Below are 17,774 nucleotides of genomic sequence, written 5' to 3' on the forward strand. Positions count from 1 at the left end.
TAAAAACATGGTCTTCACAAATTTGTTCTTTGGACACCATACACCTTAGTTACTACTCCATGCTCTGGGATAGAGGAGAGATCTCAGGAGGGAGGCAGAGGCACAAAGCTCCCTCCATTCACAAACAGGGTCATGTTTACCCCCAGAGCTGCCTGCCCACCATCCCTCACGGAACCTCTGCAACTTGTTACTAAAGGAGATCTTGCACTGAAAGCATTGTGCTTGAGAGCTGGCCAGCTCTGCCCTTCCCTGGCTCTGGTGCCTTAATTTGTAAAGAAGGAATTCTGAGACTATCAAAAAAGGAAGTCAAATTGTTTTCGGAAAACAATAGCAAAATAACTACAAGTCATTAGCTTCCTCCCTGGGGCCTGAAATCAAGCTTGTCTGGGTAGCTGAAAGGACTGGTAGCACTGTTTACTTAAAGACCTCTGGACAGGACCCATAAATTAATTCCTGTGCATGACTTTCTGGAACGAGAAGAGGTGAGTCATGGAAGTGGGAGAATGCCTGAGAGTGGAAAAGAGATTCCTGTTTCTTTAGGACACAGCTAAGTCCCTGATGCTGGCCTTGCCTTTTCTGGTCCTCTGGGTGAAGGTTCCATTTGGAGACATACATGCACCTAGCAGACATCTGCTGTCTCAGATGGCTCTTGATGAGTTTTTTCCTAGAGCAGAAAACCAAAAAATACCTGTTGCCTGCAGCCCCCTCTGGGAACTCAAATGTTTTTCAGACAGGTGCTCTAGAAATTCCTTTTTGAAAAGGAATTTCCTCAGTAACAGGAGCAGACCAAACGCAGGATGGCAAAATCATGACTTCTTAGAGGCTTGTGTCAGTGCCACAAAGATATCAAGGAATCACAGATACCAGAACACGGGAGCTGGAAGAGAAATTAAGGATCAACTGGACCAGATGAGGACCCTGAGGCCCAGAGTGGGCAAGTGACTTGTCTAAAGTCAACAAAAGTCAGATCCTTCAAAGAATCAAGACACCTGTGTACTTCCCTTAGAGCTGAATGAGCCAGTTAATTGGTAATAGATCCTCCTGTGTCTCCGTTAGGACACTTAGCTGGAAGTCCCTGGATCTTATTAAAGACTAGAAAAAAAGACACTATTTCTTAATCTCTCCAGGTCCTGGAACAACTTGTCTCCAAGAGCTAGAAATGACACTAGACCTCAAAGGTTTTCAGAGGAGATGTAAAACTTCTGCTCTTGAGTTGTTTTGAAATGTCTTTGGCCAAATCATGAGACTCTGTTGTGCTTGATTATTTGGAATTCAGGCCAGAGAATCATAATACTCATGCATGGACCCCCTAGAAGACTTATGGTGGGCCTCATGCATGTAGAAACCCCTGCATGTATCTCAAAGCTTTAGGGGAAGAAGAACCATATTCTTGATCTGATTCACAGAGCACTCTTGACCCAGAAGAGGTCAAAGATCACTGCTCTAGGTCTAGGAGATCAAGGAAAGTTATTTTGCACAAACCTCCAAAGGAATTAAAATGGCCATCAAAATGGCCAATGTGTTCTGCCCTTTCCCTGACCTGAAGCCTCTTATCAAACAAGTTGAAATTTGTTCCACAGGAATAAGGTGACTTCTCAGTTTAGAGTCTGTCAGATATGGAAAGGCCATCTGAGATCAGCTTGCCTATTCCTTCCTTTGATAACTTTTCTGAACTCATACAGCTAGGCAAGACCAGCACTTCTCATCACATACTATTTCCACTGCCTTGCAAAGTTTCCAAGTAGTAAGCATCTTCTCTAGATGGTCCTGAAATTGTCCCAAATGAAAGAAGAGCTTCAGGATTACAGGAACCTCAATGAATTTGTAAACATGTTGGGTAAATGAGTACACGCCCCTAAAACCAAGAATTCATTCCTTAAAGCCTCTCCCAACAGTGAGGAAAGGAAAGTGAGACTCAGGAGAGGGGGGTGGGGCACTGGGGAAGACACAAATCACTAGCATAACTGCTCCATCCCTGGGCAACTTAGCCAGCTCCACAATCCACGAGAAATAATACTCATTCAATAATTAGGTGCCAATCTCTAAGATCCCTCCAGTCTTGAAAACCCACTGTGTGCTGGGTTAACAAATGAAGCATAAGCCAAAAGATTTGTGCACAAGTTTGAAGTCTACAAAATAATAGGGATTTAAAAAATAATTAGTGAATAAAGGTGGGGGTGGGGGACAAGTAGGTATCCAAACTGAAAATAGTTGCATCCCAAAAGCTCTAATGTAAATTGGTGGTAAATTGGGAACATATTTTCCTGTAAAAATGGTGTTATAAGGGTAGTTAACTTCCCAGGCCAGCCCCTAAAAGCTTATTTAAGCACAATATTGCTTAACTATGGTGCTGAGAGTACGGGGCACCTAGTTAACGTGGCCTCTGGATGGGAAGGAGTGATCCCAAGTTTTGGCTGTGGACTCCAGAAACACATTGCCCTCTCCAGAGTTTCAGATTCAAGACTCTCCACCCGACACCTGCACTGAAGATGGCCTCTTTCCGCCTCTCTCTCTTCCTGGGGAAGAGAAATAACATTTACTGATTATCTAACTTTCTTAATGCAAGGACTGACCCCCTCAGCATTGCCCCTTTCATAAACCAATACCTGAGCCCAACCACAAAGAGAAACCTTTATTGTTTTCAACCCCTTACAGTGTTTTCCTAATTATAAAAACAAATGTGTATTATTGTAAAAATTTAGGCAATACAGAAAAGTCTAAACAAAAGATAAAAATCACCTATGAGCAACATTAATATATGGATATATAGCCTTCCATTACATTTTTATCATCATAAATTATTTTACAAAATTGGAACTGTATGACGAACACTTTTTTTGTAATCTGCTATTTTTCAGATAATGATATGTCAGGGACCTTCTCTATGTCAATAGATATGCATCTTCTTCACCTTTTTAATGATTATCAGGAGTGCAGTCGAACGAAATGGCACCCAAAGGCAATGTAATGTGTCTGTGCCTTTTCTCTCTACGAGGATGTTACCGCTGCTCTAGAATCCTCAAAGACTAGCATCTGTGCAAGTACCCTTTAGACTGATGTCAGGGGATACATCGCCCTCACCCTTCGCTAAGTCCTTGGGTTACATAGTTTCCTACTCTTAGATTTACCGGAATTCATTTAATGCCCTATAATTGAGCATTTCAATATTTGGTGAATATAAATATCACTATATTGAAAGCAAGTGGTGCCCTTTTAATTTCTTAAAGCAATTTGGTGCTGACATGTTCCTCTCTCTGCCCCAAATAAGTTACCCTGTGTGATTCTAAGCCCTCTTTTCAAAGCCTTGCAGACAGCTCGTGGGAAAAAGCAGAATTTCTGAACAAAACAATCAAAACAAAACAAAAAGTCTTAGCTTCCCGCATTCAACCGACCCCTTCCCCACCATACATATAACACACAAAAGGAAGTGTGCCGGGTGAGTGGTGAAACACCGGGGGAGATAAGAACGACCTTGACAGAGTCTGAGAAAACCCTTCATGAATCTTGAGAGAAGGTTTCTATGGGCAAACAAGGGGTTTCAATCCTGAGCAGCTAAACCAAACTTTGCAACAGCCCACCACCGCCATGAGCCTGCTGCCCCCAGAACAGCCAAGCCCATGCTCCAGGCCCCTGTCGCACCCAGGTTTCTGTGAGCTCCCACACGACCCTGGCACTGAAGCCCCACCTGTCTCACACAGGTGGCAAAGACCTGTGTGAGACACAAAGCTGACGGGGCATTGAGGGACCAGGGGAAATGCACTAATCAGGGACTCAGGACACCCGAGCTCAGGTCCTAACTCTGACACAGAGTCAAGCACCCTTGGGTTAAATTTCATCAACCGTTCCTTCCACTTGTGAAAAGTAATGTCTCTGTGACTCTAAGCAATTGGTTACCTTTATACCAAGTTAAAGCTTGGAAGAAGTTGAAATTTGTCGTAGCTGACTAACTAGAATTGCCCTTACAACTCTTCCCTTTACCTATCCAGCACTCTGGGGAGCACAAAAGATGCTCTTAGACCATTTTTATTCCAGATGGTCCCACTGTATTGAAAACTCAGGGTACTCCAATTAAGGAAAACAGAAATGAGCAAACACCTGGAGGAGTGTTTCAATTAGGATGCTTTCAGCTGTCAGTAATAGAAAACCCAGGTGGAGTCAACCACACTGACCGCTCCACTGTGGGAATGTGTAGGGCCTGTTAATGCTGATGAGTAGCCCATTTATAGCTGATCCATTTATTGAGTCACTCGTTCATTCATCTATCCATCTGTTTAAAAACCCACTGAGTTTGGTACCCTGATAGGAACTAGAGATACTAGTGACTCAGGCATGGCATATGCATTAGGAGACCAAAACCTAGGGATGCCATAAGCATCAGATGCTCCCAGACCCCTCTGACAGCTGAGAATGTCACCAGCTGAGCATCCCACAGGGCTAGCTGGAGAACTAGTTGGAATAAAAATGCTGTCTTTGTTTAGAAACCGAATCTACAAGAACATTGTGATATCCAAGAAGTCTATGTGGATTGAACTGAGCAATGCATGCTGGCAGGGATTGTAAAAGGAATCAAGGGGAATGTAGAATGGAAACCAGGAACCACATACAGGACACATCTGTGTCTAGTCACCCTACATACAAGGGCGTGTAGGGGTGCCCATTCACCTCCAGGTCTGGTTTGTTGGCTGTGGGCTCACAAGTGGCCTTATCACTTGGTGGACTTGATTGAAGTCCAGGTGGACCTGAATAGGCAGGGACCATGCAGGTGAACTCAAACAGATAATGATAATACTAATAGCTAACACTTACAGGGTGCCAGGCATGACCTAAGTGCTTAACACAGGTTAGCTCGTTTAATCCTTACAAAAAGCTATTAGTATCCCCACTTTACATAGGAGGAAACCAAACACAGAAACTGCCCAACATCACACAGCTGGTTAGTGGTAAAGCTGGGATTTGAATCCAGGCAGTCTGATTTCAACAACTGCCTGTGCACTTGACCACAAAATAAATTACGTGACAATGTAAGAAGTGCTACAGTAGAGCTAAGATCAGAATGCTGTGGGAATCGAGAAAGTAATGACAGTGCCTGGGAAGGTTCCACAGAGGAGATGACATTCTAAGCACTATATGTGACACCACATTTGTGGTGTGTCTTGAAGAATGGGTAGAAGTTCCAGACAGAGAACTGGAAGTGGAGAAAGTACGTCCCAGGCATCATGGGGCAGCTGGAGCAAAGGCATGAGGTGAGAAAGGGATAAGCCACTCTTGAAGACTAGAGTAATTATACACAGCTGGACCCAAAAGTATGCGGGAGCTTGGCTTGAAAAGAAACCTGAGTTTGGGGCCAGATTGTTAAGAGCTTTGTAAGCTGCACTCATTCGTTCCGCAGGCAGCAGAGAGCCACGTCAGGGGATGGCAGTTCCCTCCTCCAATTTTCAGGGATCCCCAAGATGATTTCCCACGTTGCCTGTCCTGGATCACACCCAGTGTAGAATCACTTCTCTGGCCACCTGCTTCTTGCTTTTAGTCCCTCCAGTATTACAGGTAGAACTCAGGGCTGCGTCACTTCACTCCTACTGACTTGGGGAGTGAAGGATGCATAGCTACTCAAAAACAGAGCTGGGCAGGGCATTCCAGCAGGGCTCCACCTCAGAATCCTGGGCCCCTCTTTCAACTAAAAGCCCTGAATCTGAGAAAATCTGCATGGAGAACAGCAAAGGGTTTATTTTCCTTAAAGTCTTTGGAAGGATCTCTAAGAATAAGCCCATTGGTGGGAAGCTTCCTTGGACTTCATACATGGGAGGGTGAATAGATGCTGGAACTGGACTCCCCCCGAGGCATGACCCTTCCTACTCACCAGCCTGTTCTCGTTCTCTCCAGGACACACCTGCAGCCTCGCCAAACATGATGAGTCATTCATTAGGCTGTGGCTTTACATCCAGAAGTTCCTCTGCTTCCGAATAGCAAGTCTGTGGGTCCAAGGGCTTGCAGGCCACCTGCTTCTTAGTGTTTGTGATGACCAATGAGAAGAGGGCCTCCAGAGGCCCTGCAGCCTTGAAGCAAAGTGATGCAGTCACAGAAATAATCCAACAGCAGCCCCAATGTCTTCAGAACAAGACATGTCACAAAGAATTCTGAACTTTGCTCAAGTGCAAGCTGTGTCACTTGGTGGCTGTGTGACTCTGGGCCAATCCCTTAATGTCTCCCAGTTTTAATGTCCTCATTTGTAAAAAGGGCACCCCTTTTTATAAAAAAAGCTGTTCTGCCTGTGACAAATCCATCACGATATTGTAATTACCCAATGTGTTCCAAACTGCATAGTGCCACGCATGTGATGTTATTATCAACCAGGCTCTTGCTGTCCACGCTGTGGGGAAGGCTCTTCCTACGAGAGGAAACTGTTCAGGCTTGTCAGTGGCATGTCAACAACCAAAAACAGCTTAGCACAGAGGCATGCCATGGCTCTGGAGCAGGACAAGCAAACTACAGGACAAGCTGTGCCTGGACAGCTTCTGCCCAAGCCAGGGCGGGGCCAGCCAGGTGAGGGGGGAAGGCTTGTCCCCCTGTGCTCTGCTGGTGTGCCTTCATGTGCCAGCCTCCTGACTCCAGCCTCTGCCCCCTTTATTTTGGGTAAACTAAGGAGGCAGGAAAGTTGGAGACTGAGGCTTGGCTCTTTCTAGTTTGTCAGTGGACATTATGAAGAGGGGCTCGGCCTAACAGAGAAGAGGTCTACAGGCAGGTCAGGAGGAAGCAGGCCATATTGAGCCCAGAGGGAAGAGAGATGTGAACACGGCATCTTGGTTTTGAAAAGTTGGAATGAAAAGGAAGATTTGACTTATTCTGAAGAACTCAGAAGCATGGAGCTGGGATGTGACTGAGGAGGGGAGGAAGAGGGCTGACGTTGGCTTAGACTTGTCAGGCACCGTTCTAAGTGCTTAACAAGTATTATGACATGTAATCCTCACAACAATACCAAGAAGTAGTTGCTATTATTATCCTCTGTTTTACAGATGAGGAAACCAAGGCATAGAGGTTAAACAACTTGTCCAAACCACACAGCAAATAAATGATTTAGCCAAGCTCCAAACCCAAACATTCTGGAGTCAGAGTCTTATAAAGATTTTTTTTGGCCTAATATGAGGAAGCACTTTCTAAGAATCAGAGTTTATCAATTTAAAAAAAGGAGGGGGACTGTTTTACAAAGTATTAATATTTAAACTGAGGCTAAGGGACCATTTTCAAGGAGTGCTGACTCAATAAATGTCCCTTGGCAACAAGTATCAGAAACCAGCTGTGACTGCTTTAAGCTGATAAAAAGAAGGAAGAGACAAAGAGGAAGGAGGAGAAGAAATATGAAGAGGGAGAGGAAAATGAGGAGGAGGAGGAGGAGGAGGAGGAAGAAGAGGGGACATTTGTTGGATGTGGAGTATAGAATAAAAGAAACAGCCAAGATCCAAGTTTGAGAAGGGCCAGGAACAAGGACTGCCCTGGGATCCAGGGAGCAGGAACTGATTAACCATTTCTTCCGGGCACAATTACCCAAATAAGTCATCTCTAACGGATTTCTGTCTTTTTTGCCATTTTGCTCAAGATTCAAGTTCCAGGGAGAGAACGTTCCCTTGTCCTACCCTTGAGAAAAAAGTGACAATAAAAACCACTATTATTTGTGGTGATTTTACTCTCTACCAGGCACTGTTCTAAGGGCTATGTCTACATGTATTTTCTCCTCACAGTAAACCCATGAGGCAGACACTATTATAATTAAGAAACTGAGGCCCAGAGAGTTTGCATTACCTGCCCAGCCTTGCACCAATGCTCTAGTGGCAGAGCTGGGGTGCAAGACAAGGCCACGTGGCATCACCCCTACTTGCTCTAATAACAAAAGGAAAAGAACAAGACCCCTAAGGCAAAATGTGGGTGTTGATAAAGAGGGGGAATGGATGCTAAGAAAGAAAGCCAACAGATGCTTTCCCAGAATGTGTCTTGCTAGCGGGGAACGAGAGGCCTCCTGAGGTGCCTTCTGACCCAAGAAATCTACATTCAAGTTTCCATACTTCCATTCCAAGGAAAAGATGAAAGAAAGCAAGGACCAAAAAGGCAACAGAAAAGATATAACAAAGGACTGGATGCAATATAAATATTGGAGACCTAATTGTTTCTGAACAGGAAACAGCCAAATAACAAAATTCTGAAAGAAAAAAAAAAAAAAAACGCCTATAAAAGTATAACTTGAAAGACAACAAAGAAAGGTTGCAAATACTGAAGAACTTTGAGAAACTAAAATGAATCAAAGAAAAGCAGAGGCCAATTTCTCACACATAGTAAAAACCTGATACGAGGTTGCAAGTCCTGCAAGAGGCCAGACCCCATCGTGGTTAAAGGTAAAAATCTGGAGTCAGGCTGTGGGGACTGAATCCTGCCTCCAGCACCACCAGTTGTGTCACTTTGAAAAAGTTACGTGACCTGTGTGAGTCTCAGTGTCCTGACCTGTAAGATTTTAACAGGGCTTACATCGGAGGAGTGTTGAGAGGATAAAAGGAAACGTGAGAAGGATTAAGCACAGTGCCTGGCACCTGGCAAGTGCTTAACTAAACGTCAGCCTCTTGGTCGCCGTATGTGAGCGCCTAGTAGCCTAACGTGGTCTTGGGACAGGCACACAGGAGCACCCCATGACCAAATGCCTGGAACAAGCCCCTCCTGGAGAATCATACAGAGACACCAGAACAGCAGAGCTCTGGGCGCTGCACAGGAGGTGGGGAAAGCAGCACAGTGATAGAGAAAGACCCTCCCTCCACAGGTAGCCGGGCAGGTGAGGAGAGGAAGCATCCCAGGAGCTGGAGAGTCTGGGTGGTGGGATGCCAGAAATGAAGCTCTGGAAAAAAATTCTTCCTAAAATATCATTGTAAGAACTCCCCTTTGTATAGCTCTCAGAAAACCCCTTTGAAGTCTCCGAGGAGTCGGAGCACAGGGCCCTCGGCTGACAATCCAGAGCCCTGGGTTCTGGCTTCTGCTCCTGCCCTTCCACGAGGCTCTGTGGCCTTGAGCAAATCATTCCTACTATCAGGGTCTCAATTTCCTTGTCTGAAATACCGAGGACGATAATATTCACCTCAAATCATTGAGGAGAAGATGAAATGAGATGTTTATAAAGCATCTGGCTCCGAAGTAGGCACTGAATAAATAAGTCTCCTCCCTCCCACCCATTTTTATATTAAGAAAACAACAATGCATCCAACACAGGGTCCACGGGAGCCAGAAGAATCAAGTAAGTGGTTGCTTTTTCAATTCATCAGTTCCCAGAGTATCCCCCGTGTTCTAGCGAATCCACGTCGTTAGCCAGTCTCTGAAATGAGGTCCCCTCTCCACTCCATCTTACCTTGATCTATCCAGCAAGAATCTTTTATCTTTCAAGGCCAAGCTCAAATATCACTACTTTAAGGAATTGTTTCTAAGAATTCCCTCAACATGTGACTTGTTCTTCAATTTTGTACCGATTTCCCTCTGCTTTCTGTTGGATTAATAATTAGTTCTTGAAGGCAAAGAGAAGATCTCATTCACCTTGTTGTTATTCAGTCTAAGCTACACCACACACTTCTTTTGAGCACTTTACTTTTGTGGGGGTATGGGGAGCATTGTGTCCCCTGAATTCATGTCTCCACCTAGAGCAACACCTAGTCCTCCTCTTGGGCCTCACTCAGTGCTCCCAAGAAAGAAGGAAGAGATTATCTAGTTGGGAAATTTGGGAACAAAGACTAGGCATGCAGGGCCAACTTATCCATTAAGCACAGTGGCTAGGGTCCACAATCGTTTTAAAGGCCCACAAAAAAGTTTTAATTTCTTTAAAAACAGTAGAAAAAAATAAACTTTTTGGTCAAAGAACAAGCGTTAAAATATGATACATATATCATATTTATATTCATATTTATATTCATCTTTATGTCAATGCACATATAATTTTTCACATTTTTCATGGAAGAAGGGGCAACATGAAGGTAACAGTGCCTATGACCTACAAAAGTCACAATGCAGCTCTGTGCAGCCTCTTCCTCTCCCCCCTCCTCCTGGGGAGCCACCTGCCTGCAGGAAGCAAGTGTTTAGCCCATTCCTCCACACCCAGCATTGACAGGGACACAGCCATGTCCAGCATTGCTGAGTGACTGGGAACAAAAACCCACTGCGGCTGCACACCCTAAGCCAAGCCTTCAAACCTAGTCTTATCAGTAATAAAGCTGATACACTGACCTCCTCCTGCCAGGCTCCTGTGTCTATCACTCTCACCTTTTTGTAACTTAGGCAGGGAATTGGAGTGTCATTTATTGCACCCCCCCAATCATTGTATTGATCCTTTAAATGACCTTGTCAGGTAAGCATGACCTTTATTTGACAGATGAAGACACTGTTGAACAGAAAGGTTAAAAAAATTTACTCAAGGTCCAGCAGCTAAGAAATGGGTTTAGAACCCAGATTTTTGGACTCCAAGTTAAGCTCCTTTCTCCCACTACACTCTATAGTAGGAGCTCAATAACTGTGTTGAAATGAATCAAAATGGTGAGAGAATATTGCCTAGCAGCACAAAGCTTGGTTGAAATTTTTCAGAATTTTTTTCTGGCAATTGTAAGCTTCAGATGAAATCTTTGACATTTAGCATTCTCTTAATAAACATTTTAAAAGCTACAAATCCATTTTCCTGCCTGGAGGAATTACCATCAGTTGGAATAAATTTTTACACTATCTCTGCAGGAACAGATTAGGGGGAAAAAATGATTTATTTACTAGCGTATTTAAAATAAAAATATAATGTTTAACTTTCATGGAGACAGACTAAAATATGAATAATCACATGCTTTTTTGAAATTAAATTTCTATTCCAGGAGGCCAGCTCTAAAGACTGGCCCTTCCTAGTGTCTCTGGCCTACAAACTTCCACATTAAGGCTTGGAAAGTAAAAGCATTTTGGGAATGAAACTGATGAATGGACATGTTTGTGCTATTATTCTGGGAGGACTCTGTTTTCTCTCAAACAAAGGCCCACTGCACATTTAAAATCCTCAGCTATTTGCCAAAAGAAATGTTTTGGGGAGAAAAGAATCTCCCACTCTCCTTGCCAGATGGAATTCCAAGATTATTGGGCAAGATGAAGTAAATAAGTTGAGGTAGGAGAATCACTATTTTCCACATCGAATTGACATGCATTTCTGCCTCACCGTGTTCCTATACACCAACCTCAACCAATGTTAAGCTTTAAATCACCAAATGTCTCCACTATCTTAATAGCAAAGATTCAGACAATGTATTGGGTAAGGAAGTTTATGATTTCTAAGCTAGACTTATGTTCACAAAATATATTAGAATGTGATTTTGTAAATGTAGGTGAACTATCTAGCCAGCCTAGGTTAGCTCTCTTTGCTGTGAGTGCTATAAATCTTGCATTCTCCTCTTTCATTCATGTTCCACACATATAATTAGCTCTTCTTTGTCCTTCTGTACTGCTATACCATAAGCTCCACAAAAGCAGGGATCACACTTGTCTTGCTCACAGATTTGAGTAAAGTGTGTGACTGTAGAACAGAGATTAAGAGCACAGACACGTTCAAGGTAAAATGGATCTGAATTTGAATTCTACCAAGCTACTTACTAACTACATGACTCAGAGGAAGTGCCTCCCTAGCACTCATTTTTCTCATCTGTAAAATGGAGGTGATCATAATTCTTACCTCATAGAGCTATTGTGAAGATTGAATTAGCTCACACATATAAAACATTTAGCTTGGCCCCGGCATAAGTGCTTAGTCAATATTCACTACTACTATTGTATTAAGTGCTAAATGTGTCTTTTGAGCAGAATTTTTAAAAATGGGAGTGAGCTCAGAGAAGAGGAATGCACTGGGCTGGCCTCATTAAGGAGAATTTTTCTCTAGCCAACTAGGGTATTGCCTGATTGGCTTCCGGGGTCTTTACCTGATGTTAGCCCTCAGCTCCCCCCACCCCAGAGCAGTGGGAACTGAGCTGTGCTGAAACTCTTTGTTCCCAAGAAGAACCTGATCCAGAGCAGCAGAGACAAGCTCTACTTTGGAGGAAGTGTGCCCAAGTCCCTCACCTGCCCCGGACGTGCCGTCTGGAAGTCTATCAGCTCAGGGCCCGCTCCAGCTTCCTCTGCTATTGTTCAGCACTCACCATTCTCCTGATAACCTGGCTGTGGGAACCGCTGCCCAGAGACGCCTGGGCTGCCATGGGGTCGGTACTGCAGTTGAGAAGGGTCTCTCTTTCAAATGAGGACTGAGCTCTGGGGGGAGTGGGCAGACTAAGAAGGGCCTAAGGGTGCCTCAGTGTTGAGCATATTTAAATACCCAGTATATATGTGGCAAATTGCAGAGTTTTGTAAAACTAAAGAAAATTAATAGCCTCCACACAGAAATGTTTACCTAAGTGTCAAAGTACTTAATCGTCCTCAAAAAGCCAAGTTGTCCCAGTTCTGAACATTTCCTAGACTTTCCTGATTGTAGTCAGCTTTGTGAGACATTTAAGAAGCCACAGAACTCAATCATGGAACAAAAATATCTAAAATATTGTATTTTAAAACATGTGTTACAGCTTTAATAGCCTAGGAGATTTTTGGTATTCTTTATCTTTTAAGATTAGTTGTTGCATCAGACATTTTGCTAATTTTTCCCTTTAATAATTATATCTTTATACTATTAATAGTATCTGAATCAGTGTTTTTAATACACTTTTCTTTTTACTATGAAAAGGGCTTTTTCTTGGTTATATAAATAATACATACTTAATGTAAAAAAAAATACATAACCATACATAAACCATAAAGAAGAAAGTAACAAAATCATCTAAAATGCCACTACACTGAATAATCACCATTTATATTCAGTGATATATTTACATAAACTGTATATCAATATCAATGTCCATATAGACATACAGACACATACATGACTTTTTATAGAAGCTGTGCATTTTAAAAATTATGAACATCTTTTTTTAGTTCAGTATTCTAGATATTCCTGACACAAGGATCAGAAAATAAGTTGTCATCTGATATGTATCTTAGATTTATCTATCTATAACCAGATATAGAATATAATAAAATATCTATAAGTAGATATTTATATAGCTAGCTATATACAACTGCCTGAATAGAGATCAGTTTATATTACGTGTATATTTTTATTTGACATTCTACTACGAATTCCTACATTATCAACCAATCATTATGTACATATAATAAAGAATACAACACATTTGTTCTTTTAAAGATTTAATACATTACTTTGTGGTTTGTTATTTTGATGTTTAACCTAGTATATGTCACAAGGCATGTGGTGACATGGCATCTGTCAGAGCCTAAGATCAGGAGATCTTATGATGATCAGGTTCTAAACCTATGAGAGTATTTGAAATTCAAAATCCTAAGACTGGCCACAACTAAAGTATATCAGAAACCAAGACACAGTCAAAAAATGCCAAATCCGTAAAGAACCTCAGGGACCACTTGCTCCAAATCACTGACTTCAGAGATGATGAAAAGGGAGCCCTCCCGAGGTAGACAATATGCTGAGAGTCACAGAGCAATTGATGGCTGAATTTATACTAAAATCTGCTTTCCTGAATCATCACCCCACCTCTTTCCATCAAATTTTGTTTCCATTACATGTCAGTTAAGTCAGAGTTGTCTTCCTTTTTTCCACATCGCACTTGCCCAGAGAGGACTGGCATTTATCTAATTCAGACATTTTCAGAAATTGAATTATAAACGGAAATAAGGGAAGGATGGTCCTTCAGGATTCAGATTGCATTCTATCTGGAAAGATAAGGGGAGAGAGAATAAGAATTATTATAACATTAGCAAGTACACATAGCACTTACTATGTTTCAAACACTATCCTACTACTTTATATATGTATAAGTTTATGTAAGTGATATGCAAATATCATTTGATCCTCACAGCAGCCCGGTGAAGTAGTTACCATTACGGTCCCGTCTTTACAGAGGAGGAAACTGAGATACACAGATGTTAGGTGGCTTCCCAAGATCATATAGCTAGGCAGTGGCAGAGCCAGGATTACGGACCCCGCAGTCCAGTGCCCAAGTGCAGCCTCTTGACCAACATAACCACACGGCCTCTCCCAGACGGAGGCGCTCACACAAATGACAGTGATGTTGCTGAAATCTCAGAAGCAGAATGAACAGAGCCTTCGTCTTTATCATCCCACATGCCCTGGCAAGAGTGCCACATAGAAGCCAGGCAATCCTAGGGCAATTCCTGGAAACTCTCTCTGTTTACTTTGCCCGGTTCTGAGACTCCTGGGCAAAGCTTCTGTAAGTGTTTTTGGCCCTTTTGTTGTTGTTGTTGTTGTGCCTTTGGGGTTTTTTTTTTTGTTTGTTTGGGGCTTTCTGTAACATTTTATCATGGAAATCTCAAACATGTATAAGTAGTCAGAATAATAAAAGAATCCCCATGTATGTACCTAGATTTCTACCTTCAACAATCATTAACAAACAATAGCCCGTGTTTTCTGTTTTGTTTTCTTTTGTTTTTTGAGACAGAGTCTCGCTTTGTTGCCCAGGCTAGAGTGAGTGCCATGGCGTCAGCCTAGCTCACAGCAACCTCAAACTCCTGGGCTCAAGCAATCCTTCTGCCTCAGCCTCCCGAGTAGCTGGGACTACAGGCATGCGCCACCATGCCGGGCTAATTTTTCCTATATATATTAGTTGGCCAATTAATTTCTTTCTATTTATAGTAGAGACGGGGTCTCACTCTTGCTCAGGCTGGTTTCGAACTCCTAACCTCGAGCAATCCGCCCGCCTCGGCCTCCCAGAGAGCTAGGATTACAGGCGTAAGCCACTGCGCCCAGCCAATAGCCCGTGTTTTTTAAATCATTTTTTTCACCCCTCTAAAATATTTTTATATGTTGTATAATGTACTTAATACGTTAACATCTTCATATGTTTATAATGTATAGATACGCATGCATACACGTATTGGAGGGCATGCTCAAACATATGATGCTAAGAAAAGCATGGCTGTCACTGGTTTTGGGATATAACCAGCATGTTACAACAGAAATAGAGTCAGGAATGTCTGGGTTCAGGTTTTGGCCCCATTGCTCACAAGCTCAGTGACCTGCACAAGTCTCCTCACTTCCCTGCGCCTCATTTTTCTTACCCGCAAGGTGGGGATTGTAATTCTACCTACCTTTCAGGGTTGTGCTGATCAAATGTGATCAGGGATATGAACAACTTTACAGAGAGCAAAGAACCACATAAAGGCGAGCAAGAAATCAGACTAACACGAGATGGGGTGTCAATGGCACCGATGTTTAAAGCTGAATCCAAGGTCAGGAAGATCCATCAGAGGGTCACACCAAGAGTAAGAGAAGAGGGGCCAAGTGGAGGATCAGTTGCTAACCTAGTCAGGCTTTCATGTCCCCTTTGTCCCATCCTGGGCATTCGAGGTGACTGCAGTCACAGCTGGGTCCTTCAGCCAGAGGCTTATGTGCTGCTGAGGTCATGGGGTGACTGCAAACTGAAGGTTGGGCTTCATTTTATCCTTTTAATCTCCCTTTGGCTGACATTCCCCCAAAACCTTAAATGAGGAATTCCCTCCTGGCCCTGGCCCACTAGCTGGGCGGGGTCACCTTGCCAGCCAAAGGGAATTCATAGACACCCCTTCTGTTCTAGACACTGTTTAAGTCATATGTATAATGTTTGCCAGTTACCCTCTGACCACTGTGCCTGAGGAGACGAGTGACTCCCTTCCACTCCCCCTCCAAGGACACAGCAAAGGCAGGACTGACAACCTACCGTAAGTGGAATCAGGATGGCACTGGGCTGGTTTCCATGCCAGTGGAAAGCATGCCAACACCCTGTCCTCTGTCGGTGGCCACATTGCCACCCAGATGACACCCAGCCCTGTCCACCCCTTTCCCCAACTTCCCCAGGAGGGTCAGTCTCCCTGATCTCCACCCCTGGAGTATGAGTCCCCAGCCAAGCCCACCACTTATTTGAGGTTGCTGACCTCTATTCTGAGAGGTCCTTGTCCCTCATGGAGGAGACAGGGTGAGACAAATGCAGTCTCTCTGAATAATCACAAGTAAGAGGAACAAATAAACACAGACAGGCCAGCTGCCACCACACATGGAAGCCAAGAGTAACTGAACTTGTACACATCTTATAAGCCACTTGGAGAATATTTTTAAATCAGGATATTTCTGCCCCATAGTCACCCTGGGGACTTTGTTCATTGACATGCCTGACGCCTGAGAATGGCAATTTTCCAAAAAGACTTATGTGTTGGGGTCACAAAGGCCACATACTCTGTACATTTCCCCAGTGACCAAGGCCAGCAGAAACTGAAAAGACTACAACAAGACCCCAGGGGGCTGCCCAGTTATATGGGTTCAGGGGTCTGGGTGGCCCATTCTTGCCATTTGGGGGTATGGTATCTCTATGCCTCCCCAAAGGCGGGTGAGCATATAGCCTTCAAGTATAAGGAATGTATTCTGGGCTATTTGATCCATGTCCGTGTAATTGCAGGTGTTATTCTTATCTGCATGTGGACTCGTTTGATGCATATTTATATCTCAGTTCCTGAGAAATTACCAGGCTCAGTGCAGACTTGACAGATGGAAAAAACAGCCTTTAGGACTTAAAGGATTAGAAGCTCCTTGTAGCATGTGCCACGGTTTTAAAATGTGTAATTTAAAAGTACCATTTTCTTTATTATCACCAGGAGACGCTTAGTAATTAGACTTGAGAAGCGGTGCTCGGCAGCACATTTATTGAGCAGCTACAGTGTTAAAGAGGGTTTGCCAAGGTTAATAAGACACAGCCCAGCCTTCAAGGAGCCCATGGTCTAGTGGTACAAATAGGCAGATGAACCTATCACTCTAATCCAGAGAGAAAAGAATATTTGAAAGGGACTGGCTCGCAGCATGAGAGGACCAGAATAGAGCGACCAGGAGTGTGTGCAGCAGGACTCCGGCACCAGGAAGACTTCCCAGAGGAACTGGTGATTAAGGGCGGCCCTGGTGGGGCAGGAGGGGGAGTGGACATAGAGGCACTCCCAGCAGCAGGAACGTCCTGTACAAACGTTCTGCGTGTTCTGGCTCCTCAAGTAGCGGGGACACGGATTCAGTGCAGGGGCGGAGCCATGAGGACGAGGCTGAGGACGTGAGCAGAGTCAGGGCTGAGAAGGAATCGGTACCAGCCAGGGGCTGAAGGGTAGCACGTGGTACTTTACTGCTCCCCACCTCTAGCAGCTGCTCCCCAAAACCACATAACATGGCATGCTCACATGTTTGCCCTGCAAATGTGGCCCCCCTATATCTCATTGGCTCCCTCAGCCCTCCCATCAGATTGCCACCCTTAAACCTCTCCAACAAAGAAATCCTGGAATATGCCTCACTGGGGACTTTTCTCCAGTATGTGACAAGAGCCACAGTAGAATTTTCAGCTGGAACCCATTCTACTAAGTGAAGTATCTCAAGAATGGAAAAACAAGCACCACAGTTACTCACCAGCAAATTAGTATTAACGGATCAACACCTAAGTGGACATATAGGAATAACATTTATCGGGTGTCGGGCAGGTGGGAGGGGGAGGAGGGGATGGGTATATACATACATAATGAGTGAGATGTGCACCGTCTGGGGGATGGTCACACTTGAAGCTCAAATGTTACCTTCTTAGGGAGGCATTCTTGACCACCTTGCTTAAAATTGCAAACCCTAGCAACTCCCCTCCCAACCTCCCCTGCTTTAT

The sequence above is a fragment of the Microcebus murinus genome, chromosome 2, assembly GCF_040939455.1.
Source record: "Microcebus murinus isolate Inina chromosome 2, M.murinus_Inina_mat1.0, whole genome shotgun sequence".
In the NCBI taxonomy this organism is placed as follows: Eukaryota; Metazoa; Chordata; class Mammalia; order Primates; family Cheirogaleidae; genus Microcebus; species Microcebus murinus.